Source organism: Alosa pseudoharengus, unplaced genomic scaffold, assembly GCF_046254945.1.
Source record: "Alosa pseudoharengus isolate Yale_2024_CS ecotype anadromous, Long Island Sound unplaced genomic scaffold, YU_APseudo_1.1 YU_APseudo_1.1_scf_17, whole genome shotgun sequence".
Taxonomy (NCBI): domain Eukaryota; kingdom Metazoa; phylum Chordata; class Actinopteri; order Clupeiformes; family Clupeidae; genus Alosa; species Alosa pseudoharengus.
Genome location: NW_027468640.1, coordinates 30524216 through 30536816, shown reverse-complemented (window position 1 = coordinate 30536816; position 12601 = coordinate 30524216).

The following is a 12601-nucleotide window of genomic DNA, read 5'->3' as shown; positions in this document are numbered from 1 at the left end:
TCTCTGTGTCACTGTCATTCACAAGACAACCACATTTTATCTCTCAACAAATTCACCACAAGGTAATTCAATATTATTACCAGCCATACGATCAAAATATCCTATTGTGTAGTGGATTATTTGAAACAGATTTACATTTTCTGTTTCAACACAACTCTGGCTATTGTTTAAGTTAGGCTATAGCCTAGCCTACCATCTTATCCTAGCCTACATCTACCCAACATCTCTTGTCAAACCAATGAATCCAGTGAGTCAATGAATTATTATGTGCTTGGTTAGTCTGTATCTTTCTTTGCATGTGTTGTCAATATTGACAACACATGGCCTAGGCTAGACCTAACAGCACAGCAGACATGTTTTGTTGTGGTAAACACCAACAGGAAACATCTTTATGGAGGATAGGCTAAGCAAACTAAGCATGCTCCCATGCTAAATGAGTAACCCATACCAGAGCCCTTCTAAGGACATTCTCTGCCCATACAGACATCCCAAGTCTTCCGGAAGTTCCGGCAGTCTCCCGCATATTGATAGCGGCACCCTGACGCCCGCAAATGAGATAAAATCTCCCGGAATCTAGAGTGAGCATCAAGAGCGCGCATGCGAGACCACGTGTGCATCTGACAGGGATTAAAGTGAAAAAAAATCGTTTGACTGAACTTTTTTCAGGCCATAAGTCATATGTTGTTCATATCTACCTATAGAGATAGCACCCCTTTTGCAGTGGCGACCTATTGGTTTTTAATGTACAAAAAGATGCAAACAGCAAAGTAAAGGGAGTATTCGCCTTATTCACACAGCGGCCATTGTTTAAACCAAAACGAGGCTACAGGGTACACTTACTATATAATTAATGCCACCTACAGGTGAATGCATAGAACATAACAATCCTATGGTTTGTGTACCCTGTAGCCTCGTTTTAGCCGCCAATGGCCGCCATGTGAATAAGGCGAATTGAGAGTGTTCTTGATTGAGATTGAGTTTTCCTGATGAACAAAAATATATTTTAGTACCATCCCTGACCATTGCTGATTAGCCATTGCTGTTCTTTTCTACTGCAGCAATATTGTAGAAAGGCTTTAACACACTCTTATTTAATTACTTCAGGCCAAAAGTGTTTAAAGGGGAGATTTTTTTCTTGTTAATATGCAATTCAACACCAAGTAAAATCTATAAAATCAAGTTTGCAAGACTTCCCATTTCCTCATCAAAGTAACAAATCAGAACATTCTAGATATTGTTCATATTTCCATTTGTTGCTTCATCCGCATTTAATGAAAACATGGTAATTTTGAGTTTTACAGACAACTCAGTTTTCCAATGAGCAGCAATACTGTGTGTGCTCATGCAGGAGGTATGCGCATTTGTAACGACAATCTGGAGACGGCGCTTTTGTCTTCAGCAACAGATTGTATAAGGTTGACAAGAGGTTGCGGTTGCGATATGGTTAAGGACAGGTCGTGTTGCGCTATGAAAGAACATGCGTAGCCTACTTTCTAAACGTAAAAACGGTCAGCCATAGATAAACGTAGCCTACCTCTGTCGTGGTGGCTAGTTGCACCAGGTAGGGAAGATGTCCTAAAGTGCACGACCGTTAACCTTATGGCGGTCTTCTGATTGGTGGCGTGCTAAAACGTTTTCCTATTGCATCCATAAACAATTTTCTTGCAGCGAACCGCGCAAAAGCAAACTCCTGGCACTTTAATTTCTTTACACCATGGCTTGTTAGTTCTCCCCCGTTTCCAACAGCTGCCCATCTGCATTTATTTTTTAACTTTTGACACCTGCCTTCCTTTAGCAACAACGCATCCATGACAGCTAGTGGCCTTGCCAAATAGACGCACACAAATCATGACGCTAATATGCGAGGTTCTGGTAGGCCCACTGGTTATGGTTTTGTGCTATAAATTAATAATATTTTATAGCAAAGTTTTAAGTTGACTATTTTAATTGTATGGTTATTTTCTGTCAACATACACTCACAACCTATTGTCGTTAAAAGTGAGGCCTAAGCAAAATAGGCTACAAGGCTGTCTGTGCGTCACAAACACGACTGACCCCCTTACTCGACACGCTCAGTCAAAACCTTCCGTCGCAAATTGTGAAAAACATTGTTGTATGTCATAACAGACGGGATAATAAATTGCATAGGCTACGGTTTATATTGCGTCGCTTTACACATAATGTTAGTTGCATTGATTAAAAACTGTAACAATAATAGTAGCCTACATCGGGTGGCATAGCAGGCTATCTGTTCAAGTCATAGGTGACACCCAAAATGAATGACCTCCCCTGACAAGAGTTCGCGATATAGTGTCTACATTGATGCACGGAAAGAACACAGCCTCCGAATTCGCACATAGAGCTCACAATATCATATCCAAAAAAGTTAAACGGATTGGCCAACCTCATCAGCTGTCTCGATTATGTCACTATAATCCAACCTTTAGACCGTTATAGTCCTCCATACGTGTTCTTTTTTTTAAGCAAACGCCCGAGACAAGTGTATAGCTACAACATACAAAGCGAAACTCATGGCTGACGTAGGCCGTATAGGACGTATCTTCTTGAGTGGTCACGGATTGAGACACAGAAAGTTCTCAAGAACACTATTAGGTCTTTAAACATTTACCTAATATTTGTAGTTGCCTTAAAAAAGGAAAAGCAAAGGTGACAGCCCCCCCCCCCCTCCCCTCCTATTTTTTTTCTCATCGGATCTGCATCGATCTCAAATATGACATTTCTAAAATCAAATTGACGGAAATCCGTCCTATGACGGAGAACTTTAATCCTTGGCATCTGAGTGTAGCACGCACACGACGGGAGAGAGAGAGGGGTGGTGCGTGTGTGTCTGAGCGCATCCAAGACAGAGAGCAGCCTGTTTCGCTAAATCAACCAATCAGTTTATCAGTGTAGGCGGGCTTTTATCTCTTTTCTCCCGAACTTAATTTATCAGTTCAGGAGCGTCATGGCAGAGTCAGTGCCTCAAATAAAGGAAAATGTAAGACCCATTTCAAAGTGTTGGCTACCCTTGTCTCATAAGAGTAAAACATAATGATAGGCCTCTTGCACACTGCACTGTTTGTAACAGTGACTTTAGCATTGCCCATGGCGGGTTAAATGATTGCAAAAACATGTTGAGGTGAGTTTAACAAGTGTCAATTCATGTGCATATTATTCAGGCCTATAGCCTACTAGTTGCCAAGGCTACATGAAAAGACCAAACTATCTACATATTTTATTTTCACAATTTCTATCTATAGGCCTTCCTTTATATGTTGTACTGAACATATTAATATGTATTTAAGTAGGCTAAAGTTTATTTTATTTTTTTGGAGGGGGGGCTTCGTGATACCTCCCTGAAATGACTTTTGGCAGGTTGGGATGTCTGCCTGTACATGTATTGTTTTATTTTTTAAACTCAAACTTGTGAAGACACCAATGTCCTTATTTTACCTTTATTTCACAAGAGCTATAACCACTCCGAAAAATGCCAATGCTGATCCCATACAAGCAGTCAAATGATAAATGATGAGCCTGTGAAACATTTAACACATTTCCTAACATAGGCATGTTATCTCATTAAATTAATCGGGAGGTAAAGCTGTGTGGAAACACCTGTTCTCAATATATATTCTACCCATTATTTATTCAAGCTTCCCCCTCAATATTAGCAATTCCCTGCAGGAGGTCAGCCAAGTGGTATGTAGAGGAGTAGCCCAACCTCTTCCACCAGCATTGGTTCATACCATCACTATTGTTTAGACAGACCATCTCCACAGAATGTGCGAGATGAAGTAATAAATAGTCATCAGACATACTTGTTAAATAAGGCCATGAAGTAACCTTTTGGTTCAGTGGCAGCGCAAAGCGTGTGTGAGATGTTGCACTGAATGTGAACTCCTTGACATGAGACTTTGGTCTCCTCCTTGAGAACATCTGTTGCAGCTGCCATATAAATTCTCTGCTTTGAGAAAGCAAACAGAAAGTTCCATTTTTGCATTGCAGTGTACCATGGCAGAACGGATGGTTTTAGCCTCATTGGGAGTGCCACGAATACAATTCCCCTTTCCATAAAATTATTATTTTAACTTCTATGCCTCTCTGATTTGTGGCTGGTTAACATAAATACAGTGACTGTAGACTGGCAGTGCTATAGCAACCCCAATAGCTGCTATGGGAGGGCATATTGCATGAGTGGATATTTTGTGTTCGTATGTTTATTTCATCAACCGATGTGTATAATAGTTTCTGCTGTGCAGCTGAAATGACCTTGCACGTTTTCTGACGTTAGTTTAACGCAGCTAAAACTGTACAATCTTGTTAGAAGATCTCTGTTGGTAATTTTTCATCAGTATATTGAGTGCGCTTTTTTTTCTTCAAGTCTGAATCCCTCTAAGCCTTTCACACACCCCAACCAAAAAAAATATATCTATCTGGAGATACATTTGGACACGAAACATAAAATCCCATTTCTTACTGCATTTACTGATGAGTTATCAAACTTGCCCAGCCATAGTTTACCCCAACTGTTGGCCTTGAAAGGGGACTTGTCCTCTTCTCAGGAGTCAAGGAAACGCTCCATCTGTGCTCCACAGACTTGCTCCTATATGAGTCACCTACTGGCCTGGGCCAAGACCAATTACTCCCTGGCCAAAAATGACAGCTTCATAAGTCAGTTTCAGCTTCATAACCATTGATTGCAGAAATGGAAAATTAAGATAATGTATCTTTCTTTAAATATGTCCTTCATGGACTTGTGAGCAATTCAACGCGAGAATGTTTGCCCATGCTGACTAACTGATTTTTTGGATGCTGTGCTGGTTCATGAAGTAAGAGAGGAGGGATTGAAACTGAGTGTTAAACTAACTGGAGGTTAGTTTGAACACCACACATCTGATATCCACATGGTTGCCTGAATCTACTGTTTGGCAAAGCTATGTATAACAATCAAATAATCCCTTTAATTCTCTCACACCCTTTCTGTTAAAACTCTGGAAGTCTGTCTTTGTGTCTTGAATAAATGAAAGATGAAAATAGTAACTCTAGCCTACCTCAGAGTTTCAGTCCATGAACAAAACTACTCCAACATTCACCATGAATATTCATCATTGAATTTTAAAATAATACAGTGTATTACAACTTCATGGACCTTTATTTTGGCACTTTGCAAAAGAGGAAATGGCTTGGAACACATTCTGAGTCTGGCTGATAAGGATTCCAGCTCTAGAATATCCTTCACTAACATGTTTTACTGTGCTATATTTCATTCCCAATAAATTTACATGGACCTCCACCACTCTGTCTCTGGACTGAGACAGACTCGCCACAGCTAGTATCCCATTGGCTTCTTGGAGATCTACCAAGTCAGGCATAATAAAAAATGTCTGTTTTTGGCCCCTCTGAAAATAAATTCAGAATTCTCTTTTGACTCTCCACAGTTATGTAAACAGTGATTTGGCTGCTCTTTTGCCAGTGCTGGCCCACTGCAGATGAAGGTGAACTGAAATATGCTTACACGGCAGCATGTGGCACGCCCTCCATGAAAGAGTATAATTATTCTATAATATACATATACACTAGAACACATGTGGGTGCAGTCCATACAGCTGGTTGTGAAATATAAGTTGGAATTTTTAAAATAATAATTATAAATCATGACTTTCATCGGACTACTACAACTAGTATGACACTATAATAACCATTATAACCATAGCCTTCCAAAATCATTCTCTTCACCAGAGCATTCCAAAGGTACAAGCAAAGATACCTATTTAGAAGAGAATCTGAAAGGATGGTTGAGGGAGTAATTGTTGGAGAAGAGTATTTCATGGTTGCCCTTGCCACCCACTGGCCCCTGAAAATATATAAATATAAACTATATAACTATATATATATACATATAAAATAGTCATGCTGGTTACCTGACGGCATGACAGCAACTTGCAGCTCAGTATCTGTGTTATAGCCTCTGTCTTTGTTATGGTTGGCTGTGACTTCAGCGTCCACTAGAGGGACTCATTTCATAAAGCGATCCCTTTTGCTTATTTTTCCTCTGGGCTCCATCATTCAGCACCGTTAGCCTCACAGCCCATAAAACAGCCCGTGTTGGCCCTGCCCCTGCACCATCCCTGCCTTCCAGATTGCATAGGCAACTGTATGCCGAAGCCAATGTTTGTTTGCATCTAGCTCAAACACACCTCGAAATGCTTGACGAATTTGCCCGCCTTAGTAACAGAGTGGTGTAAACAAATTTCTGTTCTACGTGTGTGGTCTTGTACCTCCCACCCTCGTACCAGGCCTGGGTGTTCATTCCCCTGTAGTGCCCCACACCAAAAACAGCCATAACAGGAGTGTTTACCTTCACTGGTGCAAAGAACCACTCTGTCAAAACAATCCTTGCATAATAAAGTGTATTGCCTTCAAAAGCTCTTGGCTGCAAATTTGTTGATTGTGTGATGCATGAAATGAAAAAAGCCTAAAGATCTGGGGAGGTCTTTCTGTGGTTTACTTGGTCTGGATTAGTCGGTGAGTGTAGTCATAGTAATTTTATATATAAATACATGTTCTTATATTTTAAGTATAGGCTTAATGTTGTTTAACAAATAATGTTAGTTCTTGCTAGTTCTCTTCCACAACACATTGACAACATTTTAACAACTTAAAAAACACCCAACAAAAACAAGTCAAACCTGAAAAAGACAGCCATGTGCAAACATTTTTTAAATCAAAACAAATCTACACAAATGTTTAAACAAAGGAGCACAATTTGGACATGGCCATATATGTACAGGAAAGGGGTAATGTATAGCCTCTTATTGACTTACACCTCTTTACATCTCAGCATTTAAGATGACCAGTAGATGGCACAGTAGAAGCCTAATCAAAACACTTATACACTTATGTCTATGTTCAAGAATGTACACAAAAGTTTTAAGTTGCATTTTTTAAGTTACATTTTCTTTGCATATACATTAAATGTTGCACCACAAAAAGAAAGTAAATCAAAATGCAAGGTTTCATTTGATGTGTTCTTGCCAGTTGATGACTATGATTCATGTAATATATGAGCAACATGAAGATCACTAATGTACTCCAACCTCACGTCAGTCATCTTTCGTCAAAAGCACTTCAAAATGATTTTACTCAATCTTAAAACTTCACTCAGGGAAGATTAGTTATAGGGTTATGTTATTTGCATGTAGTATAGCACACTGCAATTTTAAGAAGACTCAGTGACATAACATGTTCATAGATTGGAACAGTGAATGTATTTTTGGTTCAAACATTCATTCTACTTATGAAAACAGAGCGCTTTTCCCCCCTAAATAAAACAGACGGGAATACAGGCTAGTGTGAAAGGGTTAATTCATCTAACACTCCTGAGCTGTCAGCTTTAACATATGGGTTCCTACCTCTTCTTAAAATAAAGAAACTGATTAAGGTCCACCAATCATTGCCTAAAACAGGGTCTGGAAATTTTCCCACAGAAGTGCTGAACAAAAAATTATGGTCGACACATTTAAATTCTTAATCGTATTGTGCCCATGTAGGGGACTGTGGGATGTCTGGTTCTGTAACATTGTTGGACATGAAAAAAAAAAATACTTCACTAAGTGTTAAAGAGCTGACAAATTGTCATATGAAAAATGAAACTAAATATGTATATACTAGTATTTATGCAAATGCAAATTGTACTTGCTATGTAGCTAATACAATACGTACCCCTGACGTTGACTTCAAAAATCAACGTCAATGAAGAAAAATAGTTATTGTTATCTACAATCAGTGTAAATCGAATTTGCAAAACTTCCTGCTCCACTTCATTGAATCATATCTGTGATAAGTAGTTAAAGTAATTGTATAAGGGCTTTTAAAATGACTATTTAACCTAGAAGTGGTATCTCTCCTTTCATGATGGTTCACCCTATTCACAGAGACACTTTAGACTATAATACAAAAAGAAGGTAATAGTCCCTCTACAATGATGAGATCCCAGAACGACCCCCCCCCCCCCCCCCCCTTTTGCTTTTAAGGCTAGTTACTATGGAATGCTCCTCCTTCTCCAATGTCCCTCTGATTATATGAAAGCCATACAAAGGAAATTGGAAAGTGTAAACACAGGGAGGGCTGTGCTCTAAACTGTCAAACAGATCTCCATGATTGAAGACAACCTACGCCACAGAGTAAACATGGCCTACAACGCTGTACATCACTCTGAAATCTCGCAAGTTATGGCCAAAGATGTGGAATAACAAGGAAAGAATGATTCCTGACGATGGACAATATGGAAGTTAGAATCCAGACAGTGGGTAAAGGCTTTCCAGAGAGATTCTCACTGACCTTTCGAGTAGCTAGCGACACACGTGGGTTATAAACTGTGTTACATACTTAACTGTGTTATACTTGACAAATATGGTCATATTTTCCCAACTCTGTCCATTTAAGTAATGCATAAAACATTCAGAATACTACATACAGGGATATTTTAAGACCTCACCAAAAGACCTCATCGTGGGACATTGTTGATGATGCCTGTGGGCCTCTGTTTCATTGGCGCACACTTTGCTGCTTGCTAACATGGCATATTCTGCGCTGTACACTCAGTCAACTACCTAATCAGAGTGATATTAGATATCAATTAAATTCAAATGTGATACTCTCTTTTAAAAAGGGTGACCGCATTAACTAGGACATGGCTTGAACGCCTTCATAATGTTTTTCTGATTTCAGATTGTTTACACAGACGTTTAAAAAGCAGGCTGTGGTTTATAAACTGTTTTGCTGTATACAATTTCTACATCTTGACTCCTGACGTTTCACCATTTGAAACAGGTGGAGACTAAACTGACAGGGGATTTTACATTTTACATAGTCACTCTATAGCATAGATTGGCAGTAAAGATTTCAGTAAATCTGCAAGCGATGGAACACAATTTACATATCTTAACATATATTATGGGGTATGGGACAATATGAAGTATCATCACTGGAAAGTGCTGAAAATGACATTTGGGAATCATCTTGACATTTGTTTAATCTCATAAGATAAAATGTGCACAAACCACATAACAGTAACAGTGGATAGTAGCCACTTTCATACTCAAAAATGGACTAATGCCAAAGTCCTTTTAGGCAAGTCCCTCCACTCGGCGGCCATATGGCAACGCTTTTTGGGCACTCATCGGGCATCCATTTCGGCAGAAATGCGCGTGCGCAAGGCATCACGACACCAATCTTGCTCCAGAGGCGAGATCACAACACATGATTGGCACGATGTCTTCACAACACACCATATGATTGGCTCAATGTATTCACATCACACCACATGATTGGCTCAATGTATTTACATGTCGACGTTTTGCCGAGGAAGGGGTGTGATATGTGTAGTAACGGCCAACTAGCCCCATGCATTTCTATGGAGGATTTTTTTGAGTGCTGTGTCTCCTCATTAGAAAGTCTCTGCTAATACCACTTGGCTATTTGGAGGGGGCCAAGCTGAAAACTAATGTGTGCTCTGAAACTAGCTTACACTTAAATATATACATACATTTAAATAGAGTATTGGGCAGTAGATTTTCAGTAGAGGTTCATTTAACAACTCTTTACTATAGGTATCTTTCTTTGTCATGGTTCCAACAACATTGGCCAATTTTCTACTTTCTACTACTTTTCTACTTCAAAAATATGGTTAGTGGTTAGCATTCCCCTTAAAGTATTAGTCACAAATGTTTACCTCCCAAACATGAATTTTGAATCCTATAAGCCATGTGCTTTTAAGAGTTATCACTGTATGTTTCTTTTTTTCAAATCATTTAAATGACCTGCAAACATCATCAGCATTTCTTTGTGTGATGAGAAGTCAGACAGGAAAGCTGGAAACATAAGAGGACAGGTCAGGTTAGGAAGAAGATGTGAAGGGAGGCAAAGGAGGTGGTAGAGCCCTTGACTCTGCGCTTGAGGTACATGCCAAAAGATTCCTGTACCAGACAGATCTTTTATGTTTTATCTCATAGTATCATTGCCATTTTGAAATGATATTGTAGCCTTTGGTGTCTTCTTGGTAGAATAGCACTGTCTTACTTTCTTCTGTGGCAGACAACATGGACTTACGCTAACTCCCAATCAGTGAGAAGAGTATGTAGATCCAGAAGGATGTGTTCATCGTAATGTTCAAAGATGTTCCCCAACATTGCTGGTGCTTTCCAGATGTAAAAAATTGTATGTCATAGCTAATTTATTCCCAGGAAATACTGCACTATGAATATGATCCTACTGCTTCACGTACAACTTTTACGGCCATTTATGACATTGTTAATACATAACAACACATTTTTAAATCAAAAGAGTACATTTGTGGATGAAATGAAAACATATTTCTACATGATGACATAAGTACGGAGCCCCTAAGGGGACATGAGCAAAAAAGTTTAGTTTCATGTGCTCACGTGAAACTTTCATGTGCTCACGTGAAACTTTCATGTGTGCACATGAAAGTTTAATGTGCGCACGTGAAAGTTTTATGTGAGCACATGAAAGTTTTGTGTGCGCACGCAAAACCTTTTCACATGAAACTTTCATGTGCGCACATGAAACTTTCGCGTGCGCACATGAAAGTTTCACGTGAGCACATGAAACTAAACTTTAGATTTTATTTTGCTCATGTCCCCTTAGGGGCTCCGTACATAAGATATAATCATCAAGTCATAGCATTATTTTGTGTTTAAGACATTGACAGCTTATTCCAACTAAGCTAATACCAAAGTGCCTTTTGCAGACAGGCACTAAATGCAGTTGCAGGCCTACTGATAGTGATGAATCTTAGTAGTTATGAGTGTTCTCTACGACTCGTCTAACGTTAAATTTTTAGGTTCGTTTCCTGAACACGAACACAAAATGCTCGTAGCATGAACATCTGAACATCCAGTGTATCAGTGACAGAGTCTGTGTCTGTGTTGGGGAAGCTCAACAAACTTAACAACAGAGCTGTAATATAGTTAGATAAAGTTAACTACTCAAATTCACAATGTACCAAAGATGTAGCCTGACATAGTGAGTCTGGTACTGCATGATTGGGAAGTGATTATGGGATGTGTTTTAACTGATACTGGGGGGAAAATGCCTCTGCACACAATTGGATAGACCTAACCAATAGGGGAACAAAATAGCCTACCGTGAATACTGTAGGGAGAACAGCCACAACATTCTTCTTCTCGACAAATGCCTTAATCTCTGTTTTCTGTTTGTTTTTTTAAAGTTATTGTGTTGCCAATATGTTGTACAACAGATGCGATAGCTAAATCTAAATGTCTAGCTTCTCTAATGACAGTCTTTTTGTTGTAAACAAAATCAACCAAAGCACGCTCAGGTGACGTGAATGACTAGGCACGGTTGCTCATCTGTCCATCATCGTATAAAGCCTGCCCAGACAATTGGTGCGCCCAGATTTCATATGGGCATAGGGGCTTCTCAACGGAACCAGTCCAGACCGAATTTCCCAACCTCAAATTGTGTGGGCTGGGGTTAAATTTAGGCTGGTTTCCAGGCTTCCTATGATGTAGAATTGTGATTATTGCAAATAAATGCCTACATGTTCACTGATCATACCTAAACCAAAAATTAAGATTCATACTGTATGTGTTTTTTTATTGTTTGATGATGCAGTAGATAGTGTCTCGGCTAGACTTGGCTTGCATTGCTCATAAGTAAAAACATAAGTTCGGTTGTTTTTGGCTTGCATAGCTCATAAGTAGAAACATAAGGTTGGTGGAGCTACTCAATGACGTCGGTGGAGCTACTCAATGCTGATGTATGGCCAAGGTGATTGTTCATCGGGCTAAGATTTGTATGGTTTATGCATGAGGACATCACTGTCTGAGCACTGATCAATGGTCACCCTTTTTGCACTTCACATTCTGTGGTGGTGGCTACCTGACCAAAGCATTGTCAACAGGGCATGCATTCACAGTGGTCCATATAAAGCTTGCTAAGGTGTTGTTAGGGTAAGCATAATGGTTCCTAAGCTATACCAAGTGGTTGCTAAGCTGGTTGCTAGAGTAACTATGTTGGTTGCTAAGTTGGTTGCTTGGTTGATGTTATGGCAGTGGTTGCTAGATTGCTGCTAGGGTACTTGAGATTGTTGCTAGTGTGTTGCTAGGGTAGATATGGTGGTTGCTATGCTAAATAAAGCAGTTGATATGCTGGTTAGTAAGGTAATTTAGATGGTTGCTAGGGTGTTTCGAGTGCAGTCATAGTGGTTACTATGCTAAAAAGTGGTTGCTATGTTGGTTGCTAGGGTAATCACATTGGTTGCTAAAATGGTTGCTAGGTTGCTATGTTGTAAGTGGTTGCTATGTTGTTGCTAGGGTACTTGATATGGTCGCTAGGGTAGATATGGTGGTTGCTATGCTAAGTAAAGCGGTTGCTTAGGTAATTTAGATGGTTGCTAGCGTATTGCAAGGGTAATCATAGTTGTTATTATGCTAAAAAAATGGTTGCTATGTTGGTTGCTAGGGTAATCATGTTGGTTGCTAAGGCGTTTGTTAGGTTGACATAATGATAGTGGTTGCTTGGTTGTTGCTAGGGTACTTAAGATGGTTGCTAG